This window comes from Dama dama, chromosome 30 (assembly GCF_033118175.1).
Source record: "Dama dama isolate Ldn47 chromosome 30, ASM3311817v1, whole genome shotgun sequence".
In the NCBI taxonomy this organism is placed as follows: domain Eukaryota; kingdom Metazoa; phylum Chordata; class Mammalia; order Artiodactyla; family Cervidae; genus Dama; species Dama dama.
The window spans coordinates 33980865-34001407 of NC_083710.1; the positions used below are offsets into that span (position 1 = coordinate 33980865).

Genomic DNA, 20543 nt, shown 5'->3' on the forward strand with positions numbered 1-20543 from the left:
TCACCATGATAGTGGTGTCATGCCAGTCTCAAATCCCTGTGGGCGGCAGCTGGGGCTGTGTGTTTGGAGAGCTGTGCATTCCCGGCATCCATGGGAATGAGGCTGCCGCCGCCAGGGGCTTTCAGCCTAAGAGCACACATTAGCCATGTCATCCTTGTCCTTCTTTGACTATTTATCATATGTGCCCCGTGGAGGATGGTGAATCAGTCAGCTTTCTGTCAGCATGACTGAGGGATGAAATAAGCCCCAGGTTTCAGTGGCTTGCAAGAGCAAAGGTATGACTCTTATTCTCACATCATCTGCAGCTCTGCTACAGCTGCGATTTTGCTCCATACAGTGGTCCCTTCTTGAGATCCCTAAAACCTTTAGTGACTCTCTTCTCACAGCATCGGGAAGAGAGCAAGGGGGTTTGCAAGCTCTCAGAGGCTCTTAAAGCTCCTCTTGAGATGTCACACACATCGAGTCTGTTACCATCCACTGGTCAAAACAAGTCACATGGCCAAACTTTTTGTCAGTGGAATCAGGAACTATTCTCTCCGAGAAGCATCAAGAGGTATAGCCCTCCTCCCGGGGTGGTGGTGGTTGTTCAGTCGCTGAGTCGTGTCTGACTCTTTGCAACCCCATGGACTGCAGTGCACCAGGCTTCCCAGTCCTTCACTAACTCCCAGAGTTTGCTCAGATTCCTGTCCATTCAATTGGCGGTGCCATCCAACCATCTCATCCTCTGTTGTCCCCTTCTCTTTCCTTCAATCTTTCCCAGCATCAGGGGCTTGGTTTGAATAATTGGGACAGGAATGTGCTCCGCACAGGTGGTACCCACCAGGTAACTGCTTCACAGCCACTCATCCGCTTTGGCTGGCCCGGCTATTCAATTTGGTTTTCCCGGTTGCTTTTTTTTTTTAAATTTTTTAAAAAATTAATTCTTATTGGAAGATAGTTGTTTACAATGTTACATTAGTTTCTATCATACAGCAAAGTGAATCAGCTATATGTATACATATCTCCCCTCTTTTTTTGGATTTCCTTCCCATTTAGGTCACCTCAGAGCATTTAGAGTTTCCTGTGCTGTACAATAGGTTCTCACTAATTATCTACTTTAAACATAGTGTGAGTCGTGTATATGCGTCAATCCCCATGGCTTTCTGTCTTTAACTTTCATTTTTTCTTATTTGGAATTTTTAGAATTGGAAAGCCAGAAAGCTTTAGGGCTAGGTTGATATCTAGAGGTCTTATCTCCTGCTCTTATTTTTCTGGTAGAGGGACTGAGGTCCGGGGAGGTGATCGGCAGCAAGATCTCCCAGCAGCACTCTCTTCACATCATCACCTTGTGAAAAACCTTAAGGGAAGGAGTGCTTTGCTAACTGGATGAGAAAAGGCTTCTACTGTTAGTGAAATCATACCCCTTCTGGAGACAGAAACAGCCTCGAACCTGGTGCTCGGTCTGGGGATGAAAACTGGCTCAATTTTCTATCAATTTTTTTTACCCAGCCACATTCATATTAGAGGTAACTTACTTAAATTTATTACGTAGCGTCAACAGAGCACCGGGAGCCGTTTAGTACAATAGGAAGGCACAGTTCTGCCAAGGCAAATAGCATCTCTATCTTACAAATAGACGTCGCCCTGCTCCAATTTGATTTAAACACCGTATGGAGTAGGTAATGTGCTTCCTTTAGCCTTTGTGGGGTAACAGTGGGGGGATGACTGTCAACACTGGAGACATTAAACTGCTCAGCGGGGCTTCCGTGGGCCTCTAATGTTCCCCCATGGCTCAGCTGAGGAAAAATAACAAGACCCAGCACTGCCTGTGGGAAACGTGGATAACCTTTATGTAGCCACTGACTTTCCCAGCACCCCACTTCTGCTCTCCAGAGATTTCAAGTTCTGAAGTGAATGGCCAATGAAAAAGTGATAAAATAGACGGAAGTTCCTGGAAGAGCTCCCGTGTAGAAGCCTAGGATTGTGATACGACAGAAAGAGGCAAAACAGGAGCTGCCACTACTCCGGGGAGGGGCTGGTTGTTCCTGTAGATGCTCAGTCACTCAGTCAGGTCCCTCTCTTTCCAACCCCAAGGACTGTAGCCCACCAGGCTCCTCTGTCCATGGGATTTTCCAGGCAAGAATACCAGAGTGAGTTACAATTTCCTCCTCCAGCCTGTTGCATGAAAGTGAAAGTCGCTCAGTCGTGTCCGACTCTTTGTGACCCCATGGACTAGACAGTCCATGGAATTCTCCACATCAGAATACTGGAGTGGGTAGCCTTTCCCTTCTCCAGGGGATCTTTCCAACCCAGGGACCAAACCTAGGTCTCCCGCATTGCGGGTGGATTCTTTACCAGCTGAGCCACAAGGGAAGCCCTGCCTGTTGCATGAGAGGCTCACAAATAAGATCCACAAGGAAAGTGAATGGCGTGACCTCCCGTACACCCAGGAAGGGTTCAGGGTACAGTGTAGCCTCTTTCTTTGAGGGGCAGCTCACAGGCAAGCACCTACTGAGGCACAACACTTGGCGACAACTGTGTTTCACATTCTAAAAGCTCTTAGGTGTATGACCAGCATAATTTATATCCTTTTTGGCCGTGCCATGTGACTTGTGGGATCTTAGTTCCCCAGCCAGGGATTGAACCTGTGCCCCCTGTGTTGGGAGCATGAAGTCATCACCGCTGGACCTCCAGGGAAGTCGGTGACCAGCATAATTTAAATATTTGTTTGCATTTGAGCATCTTAGACAAAATAGATCACAGAAGTATGAAATTTCTGGCAGAACTGCCAGCATAGCTGAGCTTGAGTGGCTGATCTGGGCTGTGCTCTGGGACAGACAGAGCACCCCTCCCAGGACGGAGTCTCCACCTTTAGCCCACGGCAGTGGAAGGGGAGAGGAGGAGGAAGGGACACACCTAAAAAGAGTTCTTTGAAAATTGCTTTGGCATCTGCAGACTAGAGGCAAGATTAGTCTGACTCAATTTTGGAAAGGCCTCTTTCTGTTTTATCACTTCCTCTCACCTCCTAAAGCATCTTCTCCCTGTGAATCAAGTGCCAGTTCCCTTACGTAGGTTTTCTCAAACCTTGTGTTTTAACATCCCACCCAGCCTGCTCTGTATCGCCTTTAAAATGACCTCCCCCACCGCCCACACTGACGTCTCAGTGGCACTAGTGGCAAATAACCCGCTTGCCAATGCAGGAGATGTCTTCCTGGGTAGGGAAGATCCCCTGGAGAAGGACATGGCAACCCACTCCAGTACTCTTGCCTGGAGAATCCCATGGACAGAGGAGCCTGGCGGGCTGCAGTCTATGGGGTCACAAGGAGTCGGAGAGGACTGAGCTTCTGACCGTCTCAGGCAGAGAACCTTTTCCCTGAGTGGTGGTGGGTGTTAGGAATGCAGTCTGATTAGATTTTCTTACACACAGTGGTGTTGTAGCACGTGGGACTTTCTACTTCATCTCTCTCTCCCCACTCTTTCCTCTCTCTGGCTGTGCGTTCTAATCTCCCCCAGGTATAAACCTTCTGTACCTAAAGGTTCTAGATAATCAGCTCGGGTGACTGTCAGGACCACTTAGGAAGCTCTGAAAAATACGCAGGTCTAAATGTCCTTCCTTGAGACCTTGATCAGTGGGCTTCAGAGTGATCTAGGTGTCTGACTTTTTAAAGAGTTCCTGGATAATCTGAATCCAACCCCCAAGTTCTTGCACATGAAGGCCCAATTTCCTCTTGTTGCCATAATAGAGAGAGGCATTGCCTTTTGCCTTAGAATCTTCTTTGTTTTTTGTAAGTTTTTTTTTTTTTTTTTTTTATGTGGACCGGTTTTGAAGTCTTCATTGAATCTGTTACAATACTGCTCCTGGTTTATGTTTTGGTGTTTTGGCCACGAGGCATGTGGGGTCTTCAGTTTTCCAACCAGGGACTGAACTCTCACCTTCTGCGCTGGAAGGCAAAGTCTTAACCACGGAACCACCAGGGAAGTCCCTCACCTCAGTATCTTAACAACATTCCTAGAATCAGCTTTAGCTGATTGTAGTTGATTCTTAGAATTCTTTCATTTCTTTTCTCTTAGAACTGAATGTGTCTTCTTAGACTCTATACTTCCTGCCCAAGTTCCTAGCTTGTAAATTTAGCCAAGGGCAGGGACTGGAAATTCTACAGTCTTTGGAACTGCTTTGCTTAAAACAGGGCAAAACCCACCCATAACCCTGATCTTATTAGATGATCCTAGTTCCCTCCCCGTTAACCCATCTCATTTCCTTTTTTTTCAAGGACCTTTCTTTACCCAGTTCTTACCCCCAGAATTTTGTACTGTAGAAGAAATAATTTCAGTTGCTGTAAATTCTTGTAATTCTATTTAATTACCATACAACACAATCGTGGTCATGCATTTCATTAAAATGTATTAGATTTACTTTATTGTAAGTTTTATTGAATGCGAACAATGAACTCTGTTTATATGTTGCTCTGATACTGCTTGTCTACGCAAACGTTAATGAAACAAAGTGAGGCAGTTGTTTAGTAGCATTTCATTTGTGCTTGACTGACAGACTGGCACTGGGTCATCAGAAGTCAGGTGTGAACAACAGCCCTGAGTTGACTCTCCTGGCTCCAGCCAAACAGTTCGGTTTTCTCATTTTACATTTTGGATTTCAAAGCAATTGCAATCTCCCTACCTCAGCCTTCTCCCAATATAGAAGCGCTCTGTCTCTGGGGCTGGGAGAAGGAGTTTTGCCAAGGCTTTTGGCAGCATCCTTCATCATGTCCTCAGGGCAAGGTAGAGAGGTGTAGCTTCAATAATAGGTCCATGGGTTCTTGGCGGGGCAAATGACTGCACCAAAGTGTATTACTTAGTGGATTTCCACCGGGCTGGAAAGAAGACTTTAGTGCCTTGCTCTAGGCCTGTCCTTGATACTGTTCTCCAAGTGCTTGTTTTTTTTTTTTTAATTTAATTTGTTGTTTAGTTGCTAAGTCATGTCTGACTCTTTGGCGACCCCATGGACTGTATGCCAGCAGGCTCCTCTGTCCCTGGGATTTCTCAGGGAAGAATAGTGGAGTGGGGATCTTCCCAGGCCAGGGATTAAACATACGTCTCCTGCAATGGCAGTCAGATTCTTTACCACTGAGCCACCAGGGAAGTCCAATTTACTTTTAATTGGAGGATAATTGCTTTACAATTGTGTTAGTTTCTGTTGCACAAGAGTGTGAATCAACTGTGAGTGTATAGATATATGCCCTCCCTTTTGAGCCTCCTTCCCATGCCCATTTTTTTTTAGTTTATTTATTTATTTGTTTATTTTTTGGCTATATGGCATGTCGGATCTTAGTTCCCTGCACAGGGATGAAACCAGTGCTCCTGGCAGTAGGAGTGGAGTCCTAACCACTGGACCATCAGAGAACTCCCTCCAAGTGTTTTAATACAAGGTGAAGATATCAAATTTCTGGATGACCCAAAGCTAAGAACCGATTATATTTAAGGTTGTTGAAACAATGTTTAAACAGAGCTCAGGTGGAAGGAAGACCAGAATGATCAAAATGAAATGTAAAGAAACACCATGAGTTAGGAACAGATGTCAAATCCTATGCTTATCAATCATCTGTCTGATGCACAAATGTGGGGGCCCTGGTATGACAGTCACCCCATGACAATGGTTTGCCCTAGAATGTCCCACCCAAGGGGTCCCAGCTTCTCAGGAGTTGACCAAGAGGGTCCCAAAGGATCTCCAGGGAGGTCAGAGGATCTAGGATCTTTGAGGGCTCTAGCCATCTAAAGCTAGAGAAAGAAATCTTGGATCCCCCGGTGCCCACCTAGTAGCACCATGCCAGAGCTCTGTACCTCTTTGGAATCTAGCTCTTAACTCAGCGCATTGCAGTTAGGTTATCTGTATCTCTGTCTTGGCTTCTTAATCATAAACTCTTACTGCTTCTGAGTTCTCACGGTCCAGTGTCTGATACAGTCACAAACTGGAGTTTAGGAAGTGCCCCCAGGCGGGGATTTTTGTCTGATTTGTTATTAAGAGTTTTCGTCACCATTGCATCCACGAGACTTAGAACAATGCTTGGCATAGGGTAGGTCTCAGTACATATTTGATGAAAGAATGAAGGACACATACAGATGCTCAATAAATCTTAGCCATTGGTTCTCAATGCAGTTGTGGCTTGTCCTGTCAATAAGTCACCACTTGGCCACTGGAAAGCTTTCAGGAACTTCACTTCCTTTTTCTTTTGCTTCTCAGTTCTTAGTTCATAGGACTGAAAAGCTTGATGATCCTTTGAACAGACAGACATACTCCAGATGTAATGAATTCATCACCTTTTGGCAAGGAGTTAAGTGCACAAGCAGAAGTCAGATGGTTCTGGGTTCGAGTTCCAACCTGGACAGCTGTTTGTGAGATTATGACTTGGGAAACTTTCTTGAAGTCTTGGTTTGGTTTTCTTATCTGTAAAATATAGATAAAACACTTAATCCAAGGATAGATAGAGTATATATAACACAAAGCACCATCTTAATTTGTTTTGGTGTTGTTTAGTTGCTCAGTCGTATCTGACTCTTTGTGACCCCATGGACTGTAGCCTGCCAGGCTCCTCTGTCCATGGGATTTCTCAGGCAAAAATACTAGAGCGGGTTGCCATTTCCTTCTCCAGGTGATCTTCCCAACCCAGGGATATAACCCATGTCTCCTGCATTGGCAGGCGGGTTCTTTACCACTGAACCACCTGTGAAGAACACCATTGTAATAAAGGCTGCTGCTGCTAAGTCGCTTCAGTCGTGTCCGACTCTGTGCGACCCCATAGACGGCAGCCCACCAGGCTCCTCTGTCCCCGGATTCTCCAGGCAAGAGTACTGGAGTGGGTTGCCATTTCCTACTATTATTATTATTGTTAGTTCAACAAAGCCTTCACTCATGAAGTAGAGAGGGAGAAAACTCTTTAGAAAGAATCAGGAAAAAAAAAATTAGAAATTCCTAAAGGCTTGCCTTCAAGGTTTACTTCTTTTGTATGTCAGAGCACCTGTTCCTATTAGACAAGTAAGCTCCTCTGAAGGCGGAAGTAGAGGCCCGACATCGCTGAGGGAGTGCTGGTCTCCATGGTAACGGCACTTTAGATTCTGATGCGGGCACACCTGGTATTCTCAGGTTGCTCCACCATATGGCACCTCATATATTTCATCAAGGAGAAAAAAAACTACCTTGACCTCCGCCTACTGAGCAGGCACACACACACACACACACACACACACACACACACTCCCCTCTCTGTAATCCACAGCCACTGAAGCCATAGAAACTTCGGTCACAGGGACTGGGAACACAGTTTTGAAAGCATGCAGTCAAACAAAGGGCCAGAAGAGTTATTCTTGCTTCAAAGAGGTGCCCAGAAGCGAGGTACCTATCGATCCATTTGCAGTTTGCCTTTCTTTTCTATGGGACTGACTCAGAATCAGGTGGCTCCCCCTTTGCCCCTAGCTTGCCAATAAAGCAGCTCCATTCATAACCCTGCCTAAAGCAGAATCTCATCATTGATCATGACTCATCTCGTGACAGCCATTTGTAAAAAGTAGCCTCTCAAACTCTCCCTGTGTATAAATGCCCATTAAATGCTCTGCTTTGAACTGGCTTAAAAGAAAAGAGATTTCATGGTAGGATTTAAAAAAAAAAAAAAATTACAGCCTGTAGTTTCCATGTGACACCAAGCAAAGAGTTATGTCTGCTTAGAGATTTCCTGCTCTGCTCTAGAAACAGATGTTTAAAAAACGTCACATTGAAAGAGATGTCAGAAACTGGGGACAAAAGTCACTATTTCTTGCAGCATATCAAAGTCTTCCTTTTCAGTGAGCCTCTGATTGACTCGGTTTCTTCACACCGCATTCCCGGTAAAGCCCGTTTCAATTAACCACGCGTGCTGCTCCTACTGGTTTGGGTGCAGCTGTGGGGCCTTGTGTATGTTATGCTTCATAAAGTGCCTCTGAAGACAAAGTCTGAAAAAGCCACAGTCAAAAAACGTTAGAATTTAGGTTCTAGAACTGTTGGCTCACTCATGGTGTTCATGGTGGTGTTTTAAGTGCCTTAGCTCGCCTACTGAGTAATTAATAATAACCAAATGTATCCGACCAACATGGGAAAGTGAACTGTGCTCTATAAAGTCTGTAGTTTATGGTTTGAAGCTGGCTCAGGGTGCAGGGTTCCTGGATCATGACTGAGTTTTAATTTGTGGGAAAGGCATTATGTTTAAAGCAATAAAAACTTTTCCTCCCATGTCACGGCAACCTTTTGGCAAGCTCACTGGCTCTTTCAGCTATTTCTCCACTCACTTGGTCACGAGGGAGCTCTGAGATTGCCTTAGGTCTCGGAACACATCTGATCTCTCCCAAACATGCCAGATACAGTCAGACTTCAGTTCTAGTCAAGATGAACTGGCTGCATTCCTTCCAGCCCCTCACTCTCACAACTAAAAGACCACGGACATAACACAACAGAAAAGTCTGAGAAGACTCTGCTTTGGCAGGGATTTGTGTGTTTTTCTTAGCTACACCACATGCGGGAACTTAGTTCCCCAGCCAGGGATTGAACCTGTGCCCTCTGCCGTGGAAGCGTGGAATCTTATCCACTGGACCACCAGGGAAGTCCCCAGAAGACTCTGAAAGACAGAAAGAAGGCAGGCCTCCCAGGGTCCTCAGGACTTGAGGAACATCACAGTGGTGGGTCTCTGGGGTTTCTTTGTCACATCCAGTAGATTTCAGATTTTGCCAACATACATGTATTCCAGTATATTGCTAACAAAGGTCCATATAGTCAAAGCTATGGTTTTTCTAGTAGACATATACTGATGTGAGAGTTGGACCATAAAGAAAAAGGTTGAACATTGAAGAATTCATGCTTTTGAATTGTGGTGCTGGAGAAGACACTTGAGAGTCCGTTGGACTGCAAAGAGATCCGACTGTAAGGAGATTGATCCTTAGATCAGTCCTAAAGGAAATCATCCCTGAGTATTCACTGGAAGGAGTGATGCTGAAGCTCCAATACTTTGGCCTCCTAATTTGAAGAGCCAATTCACTGGAAAAGACCCTGATGCTGGAAAAGATTGAGGGCAAGAAGAGAAGGGGGTGACAGAGGATAAAATGATTGGATGGCATCACCAAATCAATGGGCATGAATTCAAGCAAGCTTTGGGACACGGTGGAGGACAGGGAAGCCTGGTGGGCTACAGTCCTTGGGGTTGCAAAGAGTCGGACACGACTGAGTGACTGAACAACAACATGTGCATCTTAGTTCCTCGACCAGGGATCATACCTGAGTTGCTTCCCTGGTGGCTCAGACGGTAAAGAATCCACCTGCAGTGCAGGAGACCAGGGGTTGGGAAGATCCCTTGGAGATGGGAATGACAACCCACTCCAGTATTCCTGCCTGGGAAATCCCACGGACAGAGGAGCCTGCTGGGTTACTCCCTTCAAATACAACATGGGTGGGTTGAAAGTAAAAGGATAGAAAAAGATATACCATGTAAATAATAATAAGCAGGAGTGGCTGTATTGACTTCTGGTAAAGTAGACTTTAGAGCAGAGAAAATTGCTAGAGACAGAGAGGGACGTTACATATGACAGAAGGCTCAGGCCCCCAGGGAGACATACCGCAGTAAGATAAACCACTGCCCGGCTTCCATGGCACAAGTCTCTCTTCCTCCCTGGATGGTAAGAGCCTTCCAGGGCAGGAACTACACCTACTGGTCTTGCTCTTTCACCCAGAACATCATTAAGAAACAATTTGCATAAAATTCAGTGAAAGTCCATGGCAGCACAGTGTGGCTCATAAGGACACAGTGAGGGAAGGGGAGAGAGGGGCGAATTGAGAGAGTAACACTGAAGCATTTACATTACCATATGTAAAACAGAGAGCCAGTGGGAATTTGCTCAAATCCGGTGCTCTGTGACAACCTAGATAGATAAGAATGGGATGGGAGGGATGTTCAAGAGAGAGGGGACATATGTATACCTATGGCTGATTCATGTTGATGTATGGCAGAAACCAACACAACATTGTAAAGCAATTATCCTCCAATTAAAAATTCTTAAAAAAGAATAAAATGCCAGTGAAATAGTTTAAAAAGTAAGAAGTCCATGACAGTGCAGTGCAGCTCATAAAGACACCCTCTTCTCTATGCGGACTCATTGGAAAGGACCCTGGTGCTGGGAAAGATTGAGGGCCGAAGGAGAAGAAGGTGACAGAGGATGAGATGGGTTGGATGGCATCACTGACTCAATGGACATGAACTTGGGCAAAATCCAGGAGATGGTGAGGGACAGGGAGGACTGGCGTGCTACAGTCCATGCAAAGGGTTGGACACAACTTGGTGTCTAAACAACAAGAAATTCTCTAGGAAGAACCTGGGAGGAACCAGGGGGACTGTTCATGGTGTCATTGCGCAGGGCGCCAAGATAGCCTCCGAAGCAGAGCACTGGTTCACTGGTCACTTTAGACTTGCGGTGAGGTGGGAGCCCCACTTGCCCCACGTGCTCTCCTGGTCGCTTGACTAGAGTCTTCCCTTGAGTAGCTGGTCCCTAAAAGCGGGGACTCGGCCCTTCAGCTGTGCTGCAGTCCTCTTTCTGGGTCCTCCCCAGAAACCTAGGGCTTCTTATGCAAATAACGTCCCAGCTCTCCTGAGAGGCATATGCAGATTAGGCCCCACGGTGACCCTCCACGCAAAACCATATCCATAAATAACCCCAACTTTAAGACACACTGGGGTCAACCGGCATACCATTTGATTAAGTAATGCTCTGAAATGCAGTGAGAGGTCCCATCTCATGATTGGAACGTAAATCTGAGAGAGATTGGCCAGGAATAAATAGAAACCCATCTTGGCTGTGTCATTATGATACTCAGTGACTGGAAAGGAAATTATTTACTTGGGAAGTCTCCGCAGTGACATTACGCGATCACTGGTACATCGCTAATGATTTCTCTGCTCCCGTTTTTTACGGCTTAATATTTGCTCAGTGCCCAAAATTTACAGGACAGAACTTGGCAGCACCCTTGGTGAATGAGGCCAGGGCACATGAGCCTGTGGTCAGAGAGGGAGATTTCCCTGGGGGCCTTTCAGAAGCCTGAAATCATGGCCTCCCTGCCCAGGGGGAACTCAGAGGCCTGAGCACTTCCTGACCACGTGCTTCCAAGCAGCCCATCCTGGCTCATCTCTCTGGGCGAGGAGTCCCCAGCCTACCAGCCGTGGACCAGTACCACCAATCAGATCAAGAAAGAAGTGAAGTCAAAGTGTTCTGAAGCTCAGCCGTGTCCAACTCTTTGCGACCCCATGGACTATAGCCCACTGGGCTCCTCTGTCCGTGGGATTCTCCAGGCAGGAATACTGGTGTGAGTTGCCATGCCCTTCTCTAGGGCATCTTCCTGACCCAGGGGTCGATCCCACGTCTCCTGCATTGCAGGCAGATTCTTTATTGTCTGAGCCACCAGGGAAGCCCAGATTAGAAATAAAGTGCGCAGTAAATGTAATGCACTTGAATCATCCCCAAACCACCACCCCACCCCTGGTCTGTAGAAAAATTGTCTTCCATGAAATTGCTCCCTAGTGTCAAGCAGGTTAGGGACCGCTGCTCTAGGGGGCCGTTTTCACTGCTGATGGTCAGACTTCAAATGCCTGTGGTCATCTTACCATGACACTCCCTTACCCAGGCGTCCTCCTTGTGCCTGGCCTGACCCCCTGACCTGCAACTGGCTGATTATTCACACATGGAGGCTCCCACGAGGCCAGCGCTACCTCTGCACCTGGGGTCCTGCTTCCTGCTCCCTCATCCGTGTGGGTTTCGGCCCTTGAGGCGTCTGCTCTTGTCCTCAACTTTATTGATTTATTGATTTGACAGAGAACTGAGGTTTATTGACGGGCCTGAGTAAGGAATGGACAGCGCCCAGGCTTTCATGAGTTCAGGGCTGCCATTTGTCCAGGGGGTAACAATTATCCATGTGTTTGACCTCATAGCCATCCCAGGTGAGCTGATTTTCGGCCACATTTTCAAATTCACCTCCGTTAAACTTAGTAAATCCCCACTTCTTGAAGATATGGATCTTCTGGCGGCCTGAGAACTTGAATCTGGCCCTGAGGAGGGCCTCAGTTACACGCTCCTTGTTCTGCAGCTTGGTGCAGATGGACATGATGACTTGGCCAATGTGAACTCTGGCCACTGTGCCCTGGGGCTTCCAAAGTCCCCACGCATACCTGGCTGGAGCCTAGACAGGGGACACCAGGCCAGTCATGAATGTCCACTGGAAAGAGCTGTCTCCAAGGTCCCTTAGGGCAACCTGTACAGACAACAGGCTGACTACATTACCAAGAAGGTTGCTGTTTGCAGCCACAGCTATCCTCAACTTTAGGGTGCATCTTGGCTTTTCCTTGTCTTCCAGGTCTCCCTAGTTCTGATGTTTGATATTCCCTGGGATGCATCCACACTGGTCCCCTGGCTGCTCTCAGTCATCACCTACCCAATTGTCTTTTTGACCAGAGCTCCCAAAGATGGCCCAGCTCCTCATTCCTTTCCTTCATCCATCCTCACCCAGAAAGAGTCACCCCCAAATCCAGTTTAGTCTTTCCATTACCCCACAAGATTGAGGTGACCATCCTCTGTCTTGCATCCCTCACTCTGGCCTCCATGCTGAGGGTGGGATGGCATGGGGTTAAAAGTAGGGGCTCCAGAGGCTGGGCACTACCTGGCTGCTCTCCCCAGCTGTCTCTCTCTAGCTGGGAGACCTGGGACAAGTTGACACAGTTTTCAGCCTCAGGTTGAATGGAGATCATAATAGTAATCATGTATGGATGTGAGAGTTGGACCATAAAGAAGGCTGAGCACCAAAGAATTGATGCTTTCCAATTGTGGTGTTGGAGAAGACTCTTGAGAGTCCCTTGGACAGCAAGGAGAAAAAACCAGTCAATCTTAAAGGAAATCAGCCCTAAATATTCATTGAAAGGACTGATGTTGAAGCTCCAATAATTTGACCACCTGATGCAAAGAGCTAACACATTGGAAAAGACCGTGATGCTGGGAAAGACTAAAGGCAGGAGGAGAAGGGGGCGACAGAGGATGAGGTGGTTGGATGTATCACTGACTCAATGGACATGAGTTTGAGCAAGCTCTGGGGGTTGGTGATGGACAGGGGGGCCTGGCGTGCTGCAGTCCATGGAGTCGCAAAGAGTCGCACACAATTAGTGACTGAATAACAACAATATAACAGTAGCTACCCTAGAGGGTTGTTGGCAAGATTCAATAAATAATTCATGTGACGCCTTTAGAACAGAGGCCAGTACATAAGTGGTACGCATTTACTATTTTTCTAAGTTAATCTTTACAAGCTAAGCCAGCTGTGAAACACTGTTTCTGTAATTCTATGAGTCCCTCTGTTGTGTCACTCCTGGTGTGCCTGGCCACTCAGCCTGGACGGGGATGCTAAGATCAGAGCCAGGTTTAGGGGAGGGGGAGGGCAATCCGGATGCTTTTCTGCCTATAATTTTCAAAAACAGTTCTCTCCCCTAAAAAAGCTGAGCTTAATATCAACTCCTGAAGCAGACGTTTCTTGAAGAACAACCATGGAAGAAATGCCACAAAAAGTTAGTGCCATTTTAATTCTTATTCTCCTCTGTCAACTGACTTAGGAACTTGGCTCCAAAGCTTTTCTTTTTTATTTTTGTAAATGGATGGCATTTTATTTATTTATTTTTGGCTGTGCTGGGTCAACGTTGCTGTGAGCAGGCTTTCTGTAGTTGTGGCGAGTGGCTCCTCTGTAGTTTCAGTGAGAGGGCTTCTCATTGCGTTGGTTTCTCTTATTGTGAAGCATAGGCTCTAGGAGGGTGGATTTCAGTAGCTGTGATATGAGGGCTCAGTTGTTGCGGGCTCACAAGCTTAGTTGCCCTGTGGCATGTGGAATCTTCCTGGACAAGGGATTGAACTTGAGTTCCCTGCATTGGCAAGTGGATTCTTAACCACTGGACCACCAGGGAAGTCCCAAAGCTCTTGTGATGGGGGTTTTCATGCTGCTGCTGGCTCGTCACTCTGGTCCATCCCTCAGGATTGAGTTCCATCATTTTCTTAACCACAGGTGGCCTCTACAGCCTACCAAGGAGGTTTACATTCCTTGCAAGGAAGACACTATTTTATTTAGATTCTTTTCCCATAGAGACCATTACATACAGAGTATTGAGCAGAATTTCTTGTGTTGTACAGTAGGTCCTTATTAGTTATCTAGTTTATATATGTGTGCACGTGTGTGTGCTCAGTTGTGTCCGACTCTTTGTGACCCCGTGGACTGCAGCACGCCAGGCTCCTCTGGCCATGGAATTCTCTAGGCAAGAATACTGGAGTTAGTTGCCATTTCCTCCTCCAGGGGACCTTCTCGATCCAGGAATCGAACTCACGTCTCCTGTGTCTCCTGCATTGTAGGTAGATTCTTTATCCACTGAGCCATCAGGGAAGACCCTCAGCAGGTCCTTACTAGTTATCTGTTTAATAGATAGTATTCGTATATGTCAACCCGAAACTCTCAATTTACCCCTCCTCCCTCTTAGGAAGCATAAGTTTGTTTTCTACATCTGTGACTCCATTCCTGTTCCTTTGACATACTGGGTGAAATAAGTCAGACAAAGAAAGACAAATATCACAGGATATTGCTTATATGTGGAATCTAAAATAACGGTAGAGATGAATCTATTGACCTGAGTTTTGAAAGACCAGTAAGTAGGTGTTTACCATCAGAGGGTGGGCTGGGCGGGAGTGGGTCAAGATTTCCAGGTCAAGGAAACACCTGGACCAGAGGTGAGGCAGCCAGGGGATGTGTGGGGGGCTGGGTGGGGTGGTGGGAGGATGCACAGAGAGGTGAGATGGCAAAGGGTACCCAGGACCCCTCGGTTCACACCTTCCACAGCCCCAACCCTCAAGGAAGCTGAAAATCATTTATTTACACTGAAATGTATACTGAAAACTGTTCATTATGGCTGGTCAGATAGGCAGGAGTCCTATGCCTATAAAAGAGCATGAAGTTTCTCTCCCAGAGAACAAGATTATCTGTGGGGTCCAGGAGATTTGAAAATCAACCCTTCAATCTTGGACGCACACCCTGCTGGATACTGGTCGGCATTGCTGGAGCAGTAGCCTCTGCGGTGGAAACTGGGGGACCCTTCTGGGGGAGCCTCAGTCTCAGACAGACAGGTGCTCAGAGGAGGCCTAACAGAGCCTGTAATTAAATGATGCTGACCCACCTCTAGGATAATCCAGACTAGACTAATTCTACTCTCCCTCAAGGCAGGAATTCCAAAGAATCACGCTGGACAGACCTCCTAGTAGAGTATAATTTTCCATTATGATTGATTAGCTAGCTAGACATCTGTATGTAATTAATGACTCAAGCATCTATTAAATGGTCTCTACATGACAGGAACAGTGGATCCAGAGCAGCATAAAGTTGGTCCCTGCCCTCCAAGCGCTCACTGTTGGAGAGATGGGTCCATAGACACCCCCCCCGGGCGCCGTGTGTTGTATGCCTGAAATCACAGCTGCGGCCTCAAGGAAAATAAAGCACTAAAGCTCCTGGTGAGGGGCTGGGGTCTTGAAGGATGAGTAGGAGTTTAATTGGTGGATGGAGTGGGGAGGAACCTTCTAGGCAGTTGTAGCAGCATTTTCCAAGGCGTGAAGCTATGAAAAACCACATTACATGTGTGAGCTTCTAGCTGAAGCTCATTTCTCTCAGCACGGCAAGCTTTCCCCATCTTGCCAGCCCCCAGGCAGACATGCTCGTGGACCATGGCCATTTCTCCCACTTCTCTCCAGCAGTTCCAGGCGGCGATCACAGACCTGCAGAATCAGTGCCTGGAAGGGGCCTCTGTGCTTTGACATCTTTCATGCAGGCTTTCATGTTGCAGGACCATCAGGTGTTTGGAGGATGGTGGCAGGAGGAGAAATTGGGATGGTGGTTTGGGGTCAGAATGTAAGAACCTCATGAGTCATTCCGAGAACCTTTGGCTGATGGCAGAAGGCCACTGAATGTGTTTGGGCTGGAGAATCACCCTGTCAGATCCATGGTTAAGAAATAAACTCTCTTCGCAGAACAGTGCGCCATTCTCCACCTCAGCACTGCAGTGGTGGGGGACTGCTTAAGGTCAGCAGAGGAGGCCCTTAGCATCCAAGGAAGGGTAGGGTTGACAGCATCCCCCATAACCTGTCCCACTCTCACTGGGGAGGTACAAATGGGGTTGGAGTTCCATCTGCTGTGCTGAGAAGTTTGCTGGACCTTGGAATGACTGCCTGCCCCACCTTTAGTAGACCAGGCATTGCTTCCTATCTGATAACTTCTCCGCCTGGTTCGCATTACTTTTGTACTCCCTCACCTCTTTGAGCCTATTCATTGTGTCAATTTGGGCTTCCCTGTCGGCTCAGCTGGTAAAGAATCCGCCTGCAATGCAGGAGCCCTGGGTTCAATCCCTGGGTTGGGAAGAGCCCCTGGAGGAGGGCATGGCAACCCACTCCAGTATTCTTGCCTGGAGAGTCCCATGGACAGAGGAGCCTGGCGGGCTACAGTCCAGGGGGTTGCAGAGTGGGACACAACTGAGCAACTAAGCGCACACATCTGTCAACTTCCTTCTTGGTCCATTTGTCCCAAAAGTTCTGCTCCTGAGGTTCATGCTGTTGGCTTGATGTCTTTCTTCTAGTGGTGGTTCTCTGCAGAGGTGCAGTTTGGATCATGAGCTCTGTCTCCCTGACCTGTCCACTCCCCTCTTTGCTGATGTGTGTTACTGAGATGGAGGTCTCTGTGTGTCTGCCCTGATGAGTGTGAGGGGAGAGGAGGGAAGCTCCCCAGGAGACCACAGAAACCTGGAATCGCTGCAGCTACCCCATCACTTCTGTTCCTGCCCAGAGCTGTGCCTGTCAACCCTCAGGGCCCTCAGGTTGCCGGGCTCCAGTTCTGAGACCAGTCCCCCTGCTTCCATCGTCCCTCAGCTCAGCCGGGTTCAGGGGGCTCAAGTTAAGAGCTGGGCTGTTGCTTCCTCTTTCTGTGGGACCAGAAGGGCTTGGATTGTCCCAAAGCAGTGTGGTGGGGAACGGTGAGACCTGGGCTATAACTCTTCCAGAACCTTCCTGTGTTCCTTTTTCAGTCTGTTGATGTGATGGATTATATTGATTTTTTTTTTGGCTGCACCACTTGTGGGATCTCAGTTCCCCAACCAGGGGTTGAACCTGGACCCTTGGCAGTGAGAGCTTGGGTCCTAACTACTGGACTGCCAGGGGATTCCCAATATATTGATCGATTTTTTTTTTTTAAGATTGACTTATTTGTTTGCTTTATTTTTTGATTGTGGTGGGTCTTCATGGCTACGAGTGAGCTTTATCTAGTTGGGAAGAGTCGGGGTTATTCCTTGTTGTGGCTCCTGACCTCTAGAGTACAGGCTCAGTAGTTGTGGTGAATGGACTTAATTGCTCCAAGGTATGTGGGATCTTCCCGGACCAGGGATCAAACATGGCATTAAATCAAACATCTTCTGCACTGGCAGGCAGTCTTTATCTCTGAGCCACCAGGGAAGCCCCATTTCTAGCCTCACTTTAAATAAAGTGAGAAATGTGCAATGCTTTCTTTCACTTGAACACTTAGAGGCCATTGTAGGGTTATTAAGTGGCCTAATTTCAATATTATTGTGTCTCAAGGAGTAGGGAAGTAGACAGGGTAACAAACAGTCCTGTTGGAGCCATTGATTAAGTTCTCCATCTACTGTGGGTGTGTGACATCTCAAAACAATTACAGTAGGAACATCAAAGATCTCTGACTATACAGTACTCTAATAAATAATAATGAAAAAAGTTTGAAATATTGTGAGAATTACCCATATATGACACTGAAACACAAAGTGAGCAAATGCTGTTGAAAGAATGGTGCAGATAGACTAGTTCTATGCAGGAGGGTTGCTTCGATTTGTTTAAAAAAAAAAAAGAACAACCCAGTGTCTGTGACACTCAATAAAGCAAAGTGCAATAAAATGAGGTCTGCCTGTAAGCCCATCAAAGGCATTCTTCATTTCTGCTACAGTGCCTTTGATCTCTAGCACTTCTCTCTGGTTCCTTCTTAGGACTTCCATCTCTCTGCTTACAAGGTCCATCTGTCCTTGTGTCTGTCTTCTCTATCCATGAGAACTCTCAGCATAGTCATCTGAGTTGTTTTAAATTCCTGGTCTGATAATTCCGACATGCCTTCCACGTCTGGTTCTGATGCTTGCTCCATCTCTTCGGCTGTGATTTCTGCCTTTTGGTAGACCTTGTGATTTTTCTTAATAGCCAGACGTGATGTGCTGGGTAAAAGGGAACAGCCATAAACAGGCCCTAAGTGATGCGTTGGTGAGGTGTGAAGGGTGGGAAAGCATTCTAGTCCTATGATAGGGTCACGGTGTTTCTGTGAGCCTGTGTCTCTGGACTGTGAGCTTCACAAGTGTTTCTCGGTTTATTTTTCCTCCTCTTTTAGGAGGCACAGGATGGCTAGGGCGGGTGAAGGTGGGGATTTCCCTTCCCCAGGCAGTCTGGCTCAGATCATACCCCAGCAGGCCAGGCTCTGGTTACCTAGTTTCCCCTGAGGGCAGGCGTTGTTAAGAAGAACAGAGGGCTATGGTGTATTTCTTTTTATTTTAAAAGTTTTTATTGGGCTGTAGTTGATTTACCATGTTGTTATTTTCAAGTATATAGAAAAGTGGATCAGTTTTATATATTTTTTTATATATATCCACTCTTTTTTCTTTTTTAGATTCTTTCCCCATACAGATCATTACAGAGTATTGAGTACAATTCCCTGTGCTAGCCAAGATTGTCTGGCACTACTGATAAAGAATCTGCCTGCCAATGCAGGAGACACAAAAGACGCGGGTTCGATCCCCAGGTCAGGAAGATCCCCTGGAGTAAGAAATGGTAACCCACTCCAGTATTCTTGCCTTGGAAATTCCATGGACAGAGGAGCCTGGTGGGCTACAGTCCGTGGGGTCGCAAGGAAATATGCCTGAGCACGGGGTGCACAGTGTGCTGTACTTACGTCCTTATCAGTCGTCTATTTTATATATCGCAGTGTGTATGTGTCAGTCCCAGGAGAAATATGTCTGGTGTATTTTAACATGATTCCTTTTCCCTTCCCACTGCTGGGAGCATGAGGGAGATTTTCTCTGATTTTTACTGTGGGAACCTGGCTGAGACCCTGGAGATAAATCCTGCAAGACTGTGGGGGCCTGCTATGATGGCGTCCCCCTGGAGATTTTAGCTCTCAGACTTGTCTACATGGAGCATCTAGGGGATTTGAACATCACGGCTGAGGTTTTTTTCCCAGTACTGGCTCCCACTGAGTCTGCTCCGGGTGGCTGCCGCTTCCTGTACTTGCTTGGCTGGGTCTCCAGTCTTGCGGGCAGTGGTTGCCCCGTGTCCCCCCTCCCTCTCTTATTGCATCCTAGAGAGTTGTTGAATTTTCAGTCTGTTAAGCTTTGACTTACTAGAACAGAGGGGCAACTTCCAAGCTCTTTACTTGAGAAACCAGAAATCTGATGTCCCCTTCTTTCCTGTAAACATATAATCACAACACATTTTAAAAGATTTAGGAACTTCCCTGGTGGTCTAGTGGTTATGACTCTGCACTTCCACTGCAGGGGGCACAGGTTCGATCCCTAGTCAGGGAACTAAGATCCCACATGCCTTGAGGTATGGCCAATAAATAAATAAAATTACTTTAAAAAATAAAAGATTTAAAAATAGCTATTTATGCAGGGTTTGGGGCTTCCCAGGTGGCTCAGTGATAAAGAATCTGCCTGCCAATGCAGCAAACTCAAGAGACATGGGTTTGATCCCTGGTCCAGGAAGATCCTCTGGAGAAGGGAATGGTGACCCACTCCAGTATTCTTGCCTGGGAAATCCCATGGACAGAGGAACCTGGCATGCTACAGTCCCTGGGGTCACAAAGAGTTAGACACAACTAAGTGAGTGGGCATGCACACACACATAAGCAGGATTTATCATACACATACACACACAGTCTTAAAGCTCTGATAAGGACACTATAGGCAACATTTTAAAGAAAAACTACTTCAGCGCTAGGACATTTCTTTAAAAACGACAATTGAGATTAATTTCCCTCAAATCCCTGATCTTCATCGCCTGATTAAAAATAAGAATAAAAGTCAAAGCAATTCGTTCTATGTACTGAGCACTCCCTGTGGTCCACTTGCTGCCCTGGATGTTTCAGCCATTATTGCTATTCCTCACCAACAACCTGCCTACAAGGAATTCTTTAATCAATTTCATAGATTAAGAAATTGAGGCTCAGAAACGTTGGACACTTTGTCTAAGGTCACACAGTAAGTGATTTAACAGCCTGGTAATAATAAGATTTTAAATCACTGTGGGAAAACCTAAACTGTCAGAGTCCTGGTAGACCATGTGGTTAGTGAAGTCCTGCTGGCTTAGTGGGCAAGTAACTTTTGCAAACACAGATTTTGTGTGTGTGTGTGTGTGTGTGTGTGTGTGTGTGTGTGCCTGCGCGCATGTGTGCACACACCCAT

The 20543-nt window shown here is 46.7% G+C and overlaps 1 non-coding gene and 1 pseudogene across 1 annotated transcript; one reads left to right on the forward strand and one right to left on the reverse strand.

Moving 5' to 3' along the window:
* Nucleotides 1-12258: 12258 nt before the first annotated feature.
* On the reverse strand, nucleotides 12259-12373 carry LOC133049751 (small nucleolar RNA SNORA70; annotated as a pseudogene).
* Nucleotides 12374-19591: 7218 nt separating this feature from the next.
* Nucleotides 19592-19664, forward strand: TRNAG-UCC (transfer RNA glycine (anticodon UCC)). The gene has a single exon. It is a non-coding gene; the product is annotated as a tRNA-Gly (tRNA).
* Nucleotides 19665-20543: the final 879 nt, after the last annotated feature.